At 36.1% G+C, this 12,485-nt stretch overlaps 1 long non-coding RNA gene across 1 annotated transcript; it reads left to right on the top strand.

Annotated features, from left to right (window-relative positions):
• Nucleotides 1–5,176: 5,176 nt before the first annotated feature.
• Nucleotides 5,177–6,796, top strand: LOC136987197 (uncharacterized). The gene is made up of 3 exons (XR_010882588.1): nucleotides 5,177–5,260; nucleotides 6,227–6,439; nucleotides 6,671–6,796. It is a non-coding gene; the product is annotated as an uncharacterized lncRNA (long non-coding RNA).
• The last annotated feature ends 5,689 nt before the right edge of the window (nucleotides 6,797–12,485 follow it).

Here is a 12,485-nt window from a genome sequence, read left to right as displayed (position 1 = left end):
AGCCAGCGATCGACCAGGAACGAAAAAAGTCGAAAGGAGGCTACAGGACCGTCGAGGCCAAGGGAAAATAGACACAAAACCGAGGTAATCGAAAGACGTCGAGGGCAGACAGCCGAACAAGAAAAAGAGAGGAAAGCGACTGCCATTGCGAAAATACACTCCAGCGAAAACACCGATCATCGTAGACCCGGGTACCTTCCATCTAATTCATTCTATCCACTTTCGTTCTTTCCTAAATCTATCTGTTTCCCCTTTCCTTTTTAGTTTTAAGGTAGATATAAGTTTATTTTTAAGTCGGGTGTAAAAAAAAAAAAAAAAAAAAGTTTTTGTTACGAGCGCGGGTGTGATTCTTGGTACGTGGCGCCCCCCTTCCTCAGTGAAGTTGTTCCAGTTGGGATCCTTTGTAAAATTAGAAAAGGAAAGAACCTTGTTCCGGAAGGGAAATAAAAAGACTTTTAATTGTGTATCAGTCTCTGTGTTTATAGTGGTAACGTGCATTCGCGGATTTACAAGCCCTTCTCAACGAACCACCACAATCTTAATGGTCCAGGAATGTGAAAGCACTTTGAAGGTTTAATTAACGTAATTAAAACAGACGTAGAATTTATTGACAACAGATGTCAGCACTTGACTGCATCGTCTTGTCTATTGTCTGTTTTACATATTTTTATCCAGGTGGTGTTTTGTTGACTTAAAAAATAAATTATTTCATTTTTCGCATATTCATGCAACAATATTACTATAATAAGTTTATTTAGCTATAATAAGTCAACGTGAGACATGACAAAACGCATGAGACTAGTCGCCAACTATACGGCACAAATAAAAAATCGCACAAGAAAAGACCGCATAAAAACAAATTTGACTGTATATATATATATATATATATTGTATATATGTATATATAGGGAATATATAGGGATAGTGTAAACTAATAGTAGGAATTCAATAAAGTTGTTAAAATAAATTGTTCATTCGAATTCATTAAATTTTTATATTTTTAAATTTGTTCACATAAAATCTTTTATAAATAATCTATATATATAAAAACGAATGTATGTCTGTGTGTGTGTGTGTGTGCGCGCTGCGCGCGCGCGCTGCGCGCGTGTGTGTGTGTGTGTGTGTGTGTGTGTGTGTGTGTGTGTGTGTGTGTGTGTGTGTCCTTCATGCATTACCACACCATTTAACCGATTGCCATGAAACTTTGGGAAGTTGTTTAATACATTCCCGCGAAGGTTTGTGGCATATGTGAAAATCACCATTTCTCCCCTTTCAAAAATATATTTATATATGGATTAAGGCTTTTATGTCCAACAGATGGCGCTAACTTCAGACGACCTAAGTTTGCTTTTCTGTGAGAATGGACCTAAGCAGATCATTTTCTACCTATCTATATAAATAAAATACAACGTTTGTTTTTTCCTACAGATTCCTTTGAAATTTTGACACAACGTTGCATTCAAATATGCACGTGTTTTTATATAATATACATGTCGAAATTCTTCCTACGGGGGGGAAGATTGACGGGATTAAGGCTTACCGTGAAGAACTCAGCTTCTATTTATACTATTTTACATGCGGTTTTTTGCGTTTTTAATTGCGTTTTAATAGGTTACGTCAAGAGAATATACACTAAAAAGGGATTTTTTGAAATTCTTTCCACGGGGGAAGTGTTACACATTTATAATAGATACATTTTGAGCCACAACAACGCATGGCCGGGTCAGCTAGTCTATATATATAAAAACGAATGTATGGCTGTCTGTATGTGTGTTTGTTCTTCGTGTATTACCACACCATTTATCCGATTGCCATGAAACTTTGAGAAGTTGTTTAATACACTCCCGCGAAGATTTGTGGCATATGTGAAGACCATCATTTCCTCCCTTCGAAAAATATCTTTATATATGGATTAAGGCTTTTATGTCCAACAGATGGCGCTAACTCTGACGACCTAAGTTTGCTTTTCTGTGAGAATGGACTAAAGCAGATCATTTTCTATCTGCCTATATAAATAAAATATAACGTTCGTTTGTTCTTACCGATTCCTTTGAAAGTTTGACACAACGTTGCATTCGAATACGCACGTGTTTTTATATATTATGCATGCCGAATTCCCTCCACTGGGGGGGGGGAGATGAACAGGATTAAGGCTTGTCGTGAAGAACTTGGCTTCTATTACACTATTTTAGATGCGGTTTTTTGCGTTTTAATAGGTTACGTCAACAGAATATACACTAAAAAGGGATTTTTCGATATTCCCCAGCGGGGAGAGGGTCAGGATTAAGGCTTACTGTGAAGAACTCGGCTTTTATTATACTATTTTAGATGCGTTTTTGATTGCGTTTTAATAGGGTACGTCAAAGAATGTACACTAAGAAGGGATTTTTTGAAATTTCCCCCACGGGGGAAGTGTTATACATTTATAATAGATACATTTTGAGCCACAACAACGCGTGGCCGGGTCTGCTAGTAGTATATATTAATTAACTAATTAATAATTATATATTTTGGACTAAGATTTTTAGGGTTTCATTAAAAAATTTTTATGTTAAATTTTTTTTAAAATCATGCCTAAATATTACGTAAGATTGGAAAGGGGGGATCAAAGAAAATATTACGGTTTCTTACACAGGGGTGGGTGGGGTCTAGAATGGCCGAAATCGCCCTTACGTAATTTATGGACGGCTCCTTATGCATGCTTTTTAAAGCTTCGTGAAGGATACCACGCTATACAAACAATACAAAATACTGATATCGTGAATGAGGAAGACGCTTCTTTTAATTAATGTGTAATTAATAATAAAGCAGGAATTCAGAATAGGAATGAGCAACGGTTGTTCTAATAATTAAAATAAATAAACTAAATCGTTAGATGAAGCTCGAGTCCTACATGTTTCTTCCACAGACTTAACATTGTATGTTTGCTTCTCCGCCACGCCAAAACGATTGTGAATTTTTCATTTGTGATTGCAATGGACCCAAATACACGGCAAGAGCTTTATTTTGATACTCGAATCACGTTTGTACCCTCGGCAATTCTGACAAACCAAGCCGGACATATTTGAGACTACGAATTAATGTATAGATTACCGATCCGGGTCTTCCACGATTCTTCCAAATTAAATTTTATAACTAAATTATCATTTTGTTAAGTAAAATTTGTGCTAATAATTTTAATTACTATTGTTTAACTCTATTTAGAGGCTTAAATGAAAAATCGAAATTTACTTATAAATGGACGAATTTATGCCATGAAGTGGGAACAGGTCTCTTGATAAGACAGCTGGGGTTTTTCCGCATTTTTAGGGACGGCGATGGATGCACGCTTCCTGTGCATCCATTAACCCAATTTATGTGTTTATATTATAGTTTATCATCAACAAAAATTATTTGACCTAGTTTTAATTTTTTTTTAATATATACAAATTAAAATATATTTTAAAGTGAAGATGTTGAAGTCTGCCGAAAGAAGTCTCCCTTTTGAGTATGGCGATAATAGTATTTTTAAATCTCATTCCTGTGTTTAATTAAAGGAGTAATTATGAAAAATATAAAATTATCGAAAATTTATTAGAATTAAAAATATATTTTTTGTGTTCTACTTTTTAAATTCGAACACCTGTAATCACGCAGTTGTTAAGTTAACGTCACTACTCAATTGTGGAATTTTAACGAAAATCTGACAATGCAGGTGGAATACTTGTAACGTTCTAGTTATGAATTTATATATTTTATTTTCCTCTTCTATAATTATGTATAAAGGCTACCGACTACTTTGTGTGATTTGCCCCTTAAAAGTTTTTATACAAAAATTTCTATAGAAAATTCTCTAGAATAACTTGTGAATAAATAAATATTTAAAAAAATCACACGGATCGCAGCACCAAATCTACCATAGTGGCGAAATTGGTACTAATTTGTTATTTTTTACGACAATTCTTCCACGTGTCCGAATGCCACCACACCAAATATCTGTGTAATAGGGATCTTTTAATTGCGATTACCTCGTATTATTTGCATATTATGCGATTTCGTCTCCATTATTATTACATTAGAATTGTTATCTTAGCATTTAAATTGATTGTAATATAGTAATTTATTTGTATCAGTGTTTTTCAGCGGGCGGCGATTAGTAACAATTTATATTTTGGGGGGCAAAAAACAATTTTATGGGAGATACTGTAAAACATGATATTAAGAATAATTAGATATTTTATTCGTTATATCGTACAATAATTAAACAAATAACATTATACTAGTCACTAGTCTATTCAATGTAATACAAATTCGGCGTTAGCCTCGGCTCTCGGCATCGGAATTTTGAAGCTTGCAGCGGGGATTCACAGCGAATAATGCTGTCATCGCATTTTTTTCGAAGTGAAGGGGGCGATACTACGTAACGGTTTTATTAAAGGGTGCGACGATTCGTTAGAGGTTGAGAAATACTGATTTATATTATAATATTTAAATGTTGCTGTACCTAAAAACGTTATACACGTGTTATTGTTGATGGTTCGGGTCAGACAGGCAAACAACGTTCTTTTTCTTTTTCTAGTTTCGTTCTCTCATTTTCGTGAATATATTTTAAGTCCCGAGACAAAACATTTATAAATTTTACTTAAAATTATTACCGAATTAGCATAAAAATTTATTTTATAAATGATTATAAAAATTATTTACCGGTAAATTAATATCGGGTGAATTTAATCTTTTTAAGACATTTAAAATCCTATCGTTTTTAATCCTTTCTTGTAATAGTTTATTCAATTATAATATATTGTAGCTAAAAAATAAATAAAAGTATAATTTCTTACGTCATATAAGAAATATTTTGTTGCAATTCCAATTTTTAAATAATTTTTAATGTTTTAAACACGCATACGAAAAATTTTGACCAATGTGCTCGGGAATTTTTTGTATTCTGCGTCGGTAAAAGTCTTCTATTTTCTCACAAATACGGACAGAAATATTCTACCAGTAGACATGTTTGCATCATGGAATTCGGTCAGTTACTGAAGTAAAATATGTAAATTTAAACAAGAATTCACGCGATTGGACATTTTATCATTCCCACGCGCAACATCATCGACATCTGTCACGCAACCAATGAGATTTTGACTAATTGCATATTTTTCTTATATAAAGACGTGCAAGTTGCGTGTTTTCAGCATTCGGTAGGACAAAACCTTCAGGAAATCCCGGAAGCAGAACTAATAAGCGAAGATGTACAAGTTCCTGTTTACATTCGTCATTATTGGTAAGTAACTCTTATAAAGTATCTTCTGACTGGTAAGTTTGCAGACGTGAATGACGCAGTTGGGATCTTAACAGAGCTATAGAGCCAAAAAAGTCAAAGGAACCACACCTCTAAATGTGACTCTTCGCGAGATACAGCTCCCGAAATCAGCATAAAGCCTATTTCCAAGCGCTATACGGAATCACGCCGCGTGCTCCGCTAAGCTGATCACGCGTTTATTAACAGTCAGTACAGCACAGTGATCAGTGCTTATAACAGGTAATAAATGCATTAACTTCTACCGATCGAAAGAGGTTTTTACTTCGAACCAGTACTGCCTATTCTCCTATGATCTGCGTCGTCAAGACGAGCGACAGCGAGCCTTGACCTACGCTCCCATGTAGTAGTACGCTTCGGTGCTGACTATCGCTGGCACCTCAGTGCCCAGGTGGGGGCGAACCCCTACACCCGCTAAAACGATTAAACATCAAGTACTCCACGAATAGTCAAGTGAACTACTCGAAACCGGCATAGTCGCTTGAGCTAAATAGTTAAACGCGATAGTCATAACCGAGTGCGCGGTCCGCGGCGCGAGGATCCACGAAATCAGCCGCACGCAATCCTCGTTATTGCGTGCGGCTGATTTTGGGGGCTAGGGTCACATTTAAAGGTATGGTTCCTCTTGACTTTTTTGCTCCTACGGGCATGCTCTATAGCTCTGTTAAGATCCCAACTGCATCATTCACATTTTCAATTGTACCTTTTTTAACGAACTTTAGAATGATTTCTATGTATTCGAACCCGCAGCAACGAACATCTGTAAACGGTATTTTTTTTCCTCCGAAAACTTTTGTGTAAGAAGAATTCGTAGAAAATAATCTGCAAATTCGCTATTTATAAACGTTTCCTTTCCTTTCGTGGCCGCTGTTCACAGGTTTAGCATTATTTGAAAATAAGTTCAATTAAGAAAAAACCATATTTTTTCAGGAATTATTTTGTTAGAAAGTGGCGAAGGTCGACACACGAAAATCGAAGAACGTGATCAATTCAATTTGAAAGAAAGAAATATTGATCTTGCCGCTGGTATCAACATTGGTTTGTTGGAAGATGAGCAAAGTACAGCCAATGGTGAAGTTGGTGTTTCACCAGATGATGATGAATGAAAGAAAATTGAAGCTAACTCGATAACTAGAATTAAAGGTCAGTACCGATGTAATAAAACAGAATTTTATTCATTTATTATAGAATAAAATCATTTTGGTTTTAATTATTTATACGATAATTACTATTTATCAAACTTCCATTTATAACTCTAATAAATACATTTTCGAAATTTCTAAATATTTTACAAAATTTTGACCTTGTTTTGAGGAAAACGGTCAAAATTCTACTTATAGTATATTTTATAATTTTAATTTAAAATATTTGCAGTTTGACTCCGAGGTGGACCGAATATCGGCGATCTTCCGGTTTCATTTCTTTAATATCTGTTGAATCGTCTCAAAAACTATGTAACTTGAATATTCAATATTAATAAAGAACATTTGGGCTTGGCAATATTCTCGCTTTTATTACTATTTGATCCTTGTTATTGCATCTCGAATTAGAAATTGCCATCAAAATCCTTAGGATTGTGTTGTATTAACTGAATTGTGACTGTTACGTCTGTACGCGAGTCTCGCGCGAGCGGTCGGGTTCAAGATGGAGAAGCCCGCGCGCCGGAAATGACGCATTCCACTACGCATTAAAACGGTAAATAACAACAACTTAATGTAGCTAAGTTAGAATTATTTTACAAGGGCATAGAACAGTGGAAGAGTCTGTTCCTACAAGCGCGCCGAACTGAGGGAGAGAACATTTACAATTTCGGACGCGAGTTGATAAATACCTGGATGGTTAGTTGTGATCCTTATTTCTGAAAAAGGGAAGGCTTGGTCCGGGTCAAGAAGGGTCAGGCCCACCAGTGGCCAAGCGGTTTTCATTCCCTGAACACTGGGAGTTCGATCGTGGATTCGCGCCTCGCTCGGACGAGCTGGCCACGTGGAGTTTTCCGGGTTTTCTCCACGTCTTTAACGCCTAAATAGGGGCTGATTTCCCTTAAAAGACCTTCCGGAAGGCATCCCCCTAGGCAGGTCGCCCAAGTGTTGCGTTGCCATAACTTAACAATCAAGAAGGGTCTTGTTCCGTCGGTACTTGTTCGTCCCGGGGAGCGATGGAAGTTTAACACACATAGTTTAGACAGATGACGACACAAGAGTTCGCATATCTTCTTGCCTTTTATTCGGGGTCCTTCCCCTGCCAATCTAAATGCCCATTTTTGGTAAAGTTGCCGGTTGCTCCAATCCGCGATTTTTCTCCATTTCCCTCGATGAGTAGTGTCACTCACGGAGGAAGTGCTATCCGTGGAAGAATTTTATAAAGTTCTTTGACTGCATTTGTGAAATAGAATACTTCTCCCCTTCATTTTTTGACAAACAAAAAAAAAAAAAAAATTGGAATCGTCGAATTTACTCTAGCCTGGGTTCTCACAGAATGATGCAATGCAATACTTGAGCAATCTGTCAGGGGGAACTTACAACAGATCCCCGGAAGAACTTACAACTTTACCAAAAATGGGCATTTAGATTGGCAGGGGAAGGACCCGGAAGAACTTACAACAGATTAGGCCTAATTAGCAAATTAACAAAGATGTCTAAAGTAGCTTTACCAGGCAACATTACTATAAGCAGTTGCCGTATGCAAACAGCGAAGGGCCCTGCTCATTTTACGAATATTAGTTTGGTTGGTTTGGTATGTTTCCATACGGAAAACACCACGTAGCCGGCGCTAACTTACTGGGCACTTCTTTGTTTTGAAAGAAAAATTTACTATGATGACTTTTCACGACAAGAATAATTTTTAAAATTAACTAAAGAAATCGCCCAGAGACAGACGAATACCGGTTATTTATTATAAAAACGGTATGTATTTTGGACAGTCATCTGTTCCTTTTCGGCCGTTCTCGTAAGCGTCTTCAAAATTTGTTTTTGTAATTAATGTTTTTGTATTTTGTCGATCGCGTTGTATTAAACATTTCGTGTTATCCGAGGTATTCGGCTCGATTACCTTGGATAATCCTGTCTCTTTTGAGCGTTGAAAGAAGAGACGATTTATTTTTACTTTCCTAGCCGTTATATCGCGTGGCCATAATTAAAGCACTGTTAAAGTCCTGACATAATTAAAGTCTAAAGGCATTTCGAGCACTGTTCGGCCAAACTCCACCAAAGTCGGTGAACATATAATTCAAACCGTGAAATTTCGATTTTGGTAATAAAAGTTATATTTCGGACTTTTGCTACTAGGCAAAAAATGGCGCTATATGTGGAGCTAGTATGCATATTCATACTCACAAACGCAAAATTATACAAATTCCAGTCAACTGACATCATTAAATTCGCTTATAAATGAGATCGACTCGATGGTGATGTTACGGTTACTGAAAAGTCTTGGTTTACCATTCATACGATGGATAGTTCAGGGAATTTTAAAGATCGATTAATTACCTTAGACATTGATAAGTCCTGCGGAAGTTATCACAAGAGAACAAACATCAGTTAAGGAAGTGCATAAAAAGCTTTGTGGTAAAGGCTAAAGTTCTGTCCTTCAGTGGCGTGCCGTGACATTTGATGATAGAGAAGCTGTGTTTCTGTATGAAGCCGACTTCCAGGGGCAATCAGTTAATTGCGCGTCAGTTATGGTCTAGGGTCCATTCGTACGTGCGTGGTGGCGGAAGAGACGTATCTGACAAAAACCGACAAAAATAAACATAAAATAAACATATACTATGTACAAATAGTTTGCTTTAGGACAATCAGCCGTTCGGACATCCTGGGCGTCGATGTGGTTCTTCGATGGTCGATCGAAGGTGGCCCCGAGACAGTGGCGTCGACAAGTCTGTAGGACACGGAGAGACTTCCTCCGTTGGCGTCGGAAACACGGTCTAAGTCCGAAATGCCACGGGTTACAGGTTGGCACAATAGACGAGAAATTGCTTTTTTTTTTTTTTTTTTTTTTTTTTTTTTTTTTTTTTTTTTTTTTTTTTTGCGCGTTGACACGCGGCATTTTGGTTATTCGGAACGTTAACCGAGTGCCAGGTGTCCTCGATTGTCGGAGATTATATCAATCTCCGTTCTTTCTTTCGTCCGTTTTGATCGGTCGTTCTCCCTCAATCACGCTTCCCGAGTGGTCGGTCCCTGGTTACTAAACGTAACGATTCTCTTACCCGGAGCGCGAGAAAAGTCAAAATCGAAGACGAATTCGATCTTCCACCGATCATAGGACGACTTCCTTCCGCGATTTATGGTTTCTGCCTGGCAGTTTGATATAAACAATGGGTGTCCGACTACAAACGACTTTTACCTATGTTTTTTTAAACTAATAAATTTTTCTCTAAATTAACCGTTTTTATCGCGCTTTTCGAGACGGGTCAGACCTGTCCGGTACGTGATATTTCCATAAAAATTTTAAACAAATACTGGAAATGACAAAAATAAACAATTTATGCATTTTAGTTCTAAAATACAATTAATACATACATAATACAGATTGTCATGATACAAACAATGATAGAAAAACTTGTTTTTTCAATTTTTTATAAACTAACTCTATTCGGCGATTTTTTCGGCAAAGTCGTTAATTACTTTAACATAAAAGTCGCCGGTCGTCGACTCCATCGACGTATTTAAAACTCTTTTTCTATCGAAAGCGACGCTAGCGACCACAATTTTCCTCCGACTGAGTGTTCCCGGCCAATGTACGAATTTGCGTCGTGGTCGAAAAACTACGCTCAACAGACCCACTGGAAGATGGTTTCGTAAAAATTAACGATATTAAATCATATAATTCTTTTAGTACGTCTTTGTTCGGATCGTCATTAATTATAATACTTGTTATGTCTAAGAGTTACTTGTCGATATAGACCGGACACGAATATAAATATTGCGATTCGCTACGTAATTTAGATAAATCAAAAAATTTCCCATAAAATTTAATTTACAGAATTAAAACAAGCTTGGAATAGTTGTTTTTCATAATATTAAAATTATTAACATGTAAAAGTGATAAAAATTCTAAAGATTTTATGTCAATATAATTACAGTATAATTAAAAGAAAATTATAATCTATATATATAATCGAGACGAGTTGATAATAATAATAATAATAATAATCAGCGCAGAACGCAAACGGTTAGGAGTTGAAAGTTTAAATTTGGTACACAGTTAGGGTACGTCACGAGAACGCACACTGAGAAGGGATTTTTCGAAATTCCTCCCCACGTGGGAGAGGAACAGGATTAAGGCTTAACACTTCCATCAACAATGGAAGTGTTAAGAGAAAGCGAAGTGCAAGACGCAGATGCAGTTTTTTTGTTTTTGCGGGAAATCGAACATATTTTTAGACCCATCTAAAAATTCTCTAATTAGTCTGGAAACAGGGGAACCCAATTCTTCCATTCTGTGAAAACGGATAAGGTTGACTATAACGTAATAATCTTAATTTTCGCTAAAACGGTTAGGAGTTAAAAGTTGAAATTCGGTACACAGGATACCAAATTTAAGTACCAAAGTGTTAAGTAACAATGGAGAACAAGAGAAAGCGACGTGCAAGATATACGGGCGCTGGAGGAAAAAAACAGAAAAAGAGTACTATGTTAGAACATACTCGATTTTCAAATTTAAACACATTAGTTCGGTTTTTCTCGACTTTTCTTCTTTAGAACATTCGATGAAAATCGAACGATATAATCAGAACACGGTCGTGAAAATCAAACATTAGAACATTCGATTTTCAAATTCGACCTTTCTTTAGAAATACTTAGTTCGTTGATGAAATTACTCTTTTTCTTTTGTGACTATAACGTAATAATCTTAATTTTCGCTGTCGTTACTTTTGCCCGAGCAACGCCGGGCCTACCTGCTAGTTAAATATAACTTTGCGAAGAAAACGTACATAAAAATAACATTGAATACTCTTTACTTTTTAAATCTTAAACAATTCACTTAGTCAGATAGCTCCCTGCCAGTGGCTAAGGGATAGAATCGTTGAAAGCGTTACACGTGTGTAGCTTCCACCAGCTAAACCGGGTGAGGTTGGTGTTCTGTAAAGCGCATGCGCCAATGTTCTCTGGCTGCATTACACCATTCAGTTATTCTCGCCGTGGAAGCTGTCTCGTAAGCGCTTCCATTCCGCCACTGGTATTCGAATATACAATAGCAATCTTATCGTTTTTTTCTCATGTAGTATAGAAATTTGTAATAAGATACATAATGAGGTTATAATAAAATATTAATTTTAATTAATTCAAAGTACAGTACGTTAAAATATGAAAATTTATATTTTAGAAAATACAAGGGAAGGAAGGTCATTGGAAGGTGGAAGCGGCGCTTCCACCGCTTCCAATGACGGCACGCCACTGATATTATATAAACTGTATTGAAAAAAGTATGCATGTTTAGTTTCATAACAAATACAGTCAAACCTGTTTTTATGCGGTGGATAGGGACCGCATTAAAAAAACGCATTAAAAAAATCGCACGAAACTTCACGAATGGCTGTAAAAAATAGTTTTCGCAACACAATTAAAAAATATTTTTTATGCGGTCAATAGGGACCGCATAAAAAAAGTCTCACATAGAAAATAACTCAAAACCGTACGAAATAGAATTTATTGACAACAGATGTCAGCACTTGACTGCATCGTCTGGTCTATCGTCTGTTTTACATATTTTTGTCCAGGTGATGTTTTGTTGACTTAAAAAGTAAATTATTTCATTTGTCGCATATTCATGCAATAATATTACTATAATAAGTATATTTAGCTATAATAAGTCAACGTAAGACATGACGAATCGCACGAGACTAGTCGCCAACTATACCGCACAAATTAAAAATTCGCATTAAAAAAATCGCACATAAAAAGAGCGCATAAAAACAGGTTTGACTGTATATTATTGGGCAGATATTTGACATCTCACTAACACGACCTATTTGGGCCTATTTATATAATACTTTTAAAATAACGAAAATAAACAAATAACCAAAACATGACTGTAACATAAACGAAATCTAATTTTCGGGCTGCGTTTCTCATAAATGCAATTTTCGAATCTAGCTGATATTCGCTTTATTATTATATTATCAAATTAATAATTACGTCGTTATACAAAATTAACCTTTTTGACATTTACACAAATTAATTTAATAATA

This window comes from Centruroides vittatus, unplaced genomic scaffold, assembly GCF_030686945.1.
Source record: "Centruroides vittatus isolate TY-2023 unplaced genomic scaffold, ASM3068694v2 contig_1215, whole genome shotgun sequence".
NCBI lineage: Eukaryota > Metazoa > Arthropoda > Arachnida > Scorpiones > Buthidae > Centruroides > Centruroides vittatus.
Note: the sequence above shows the minus strand (reverse complement) of the source record. Positions and strands in the feature narration are given on the sequence as shown.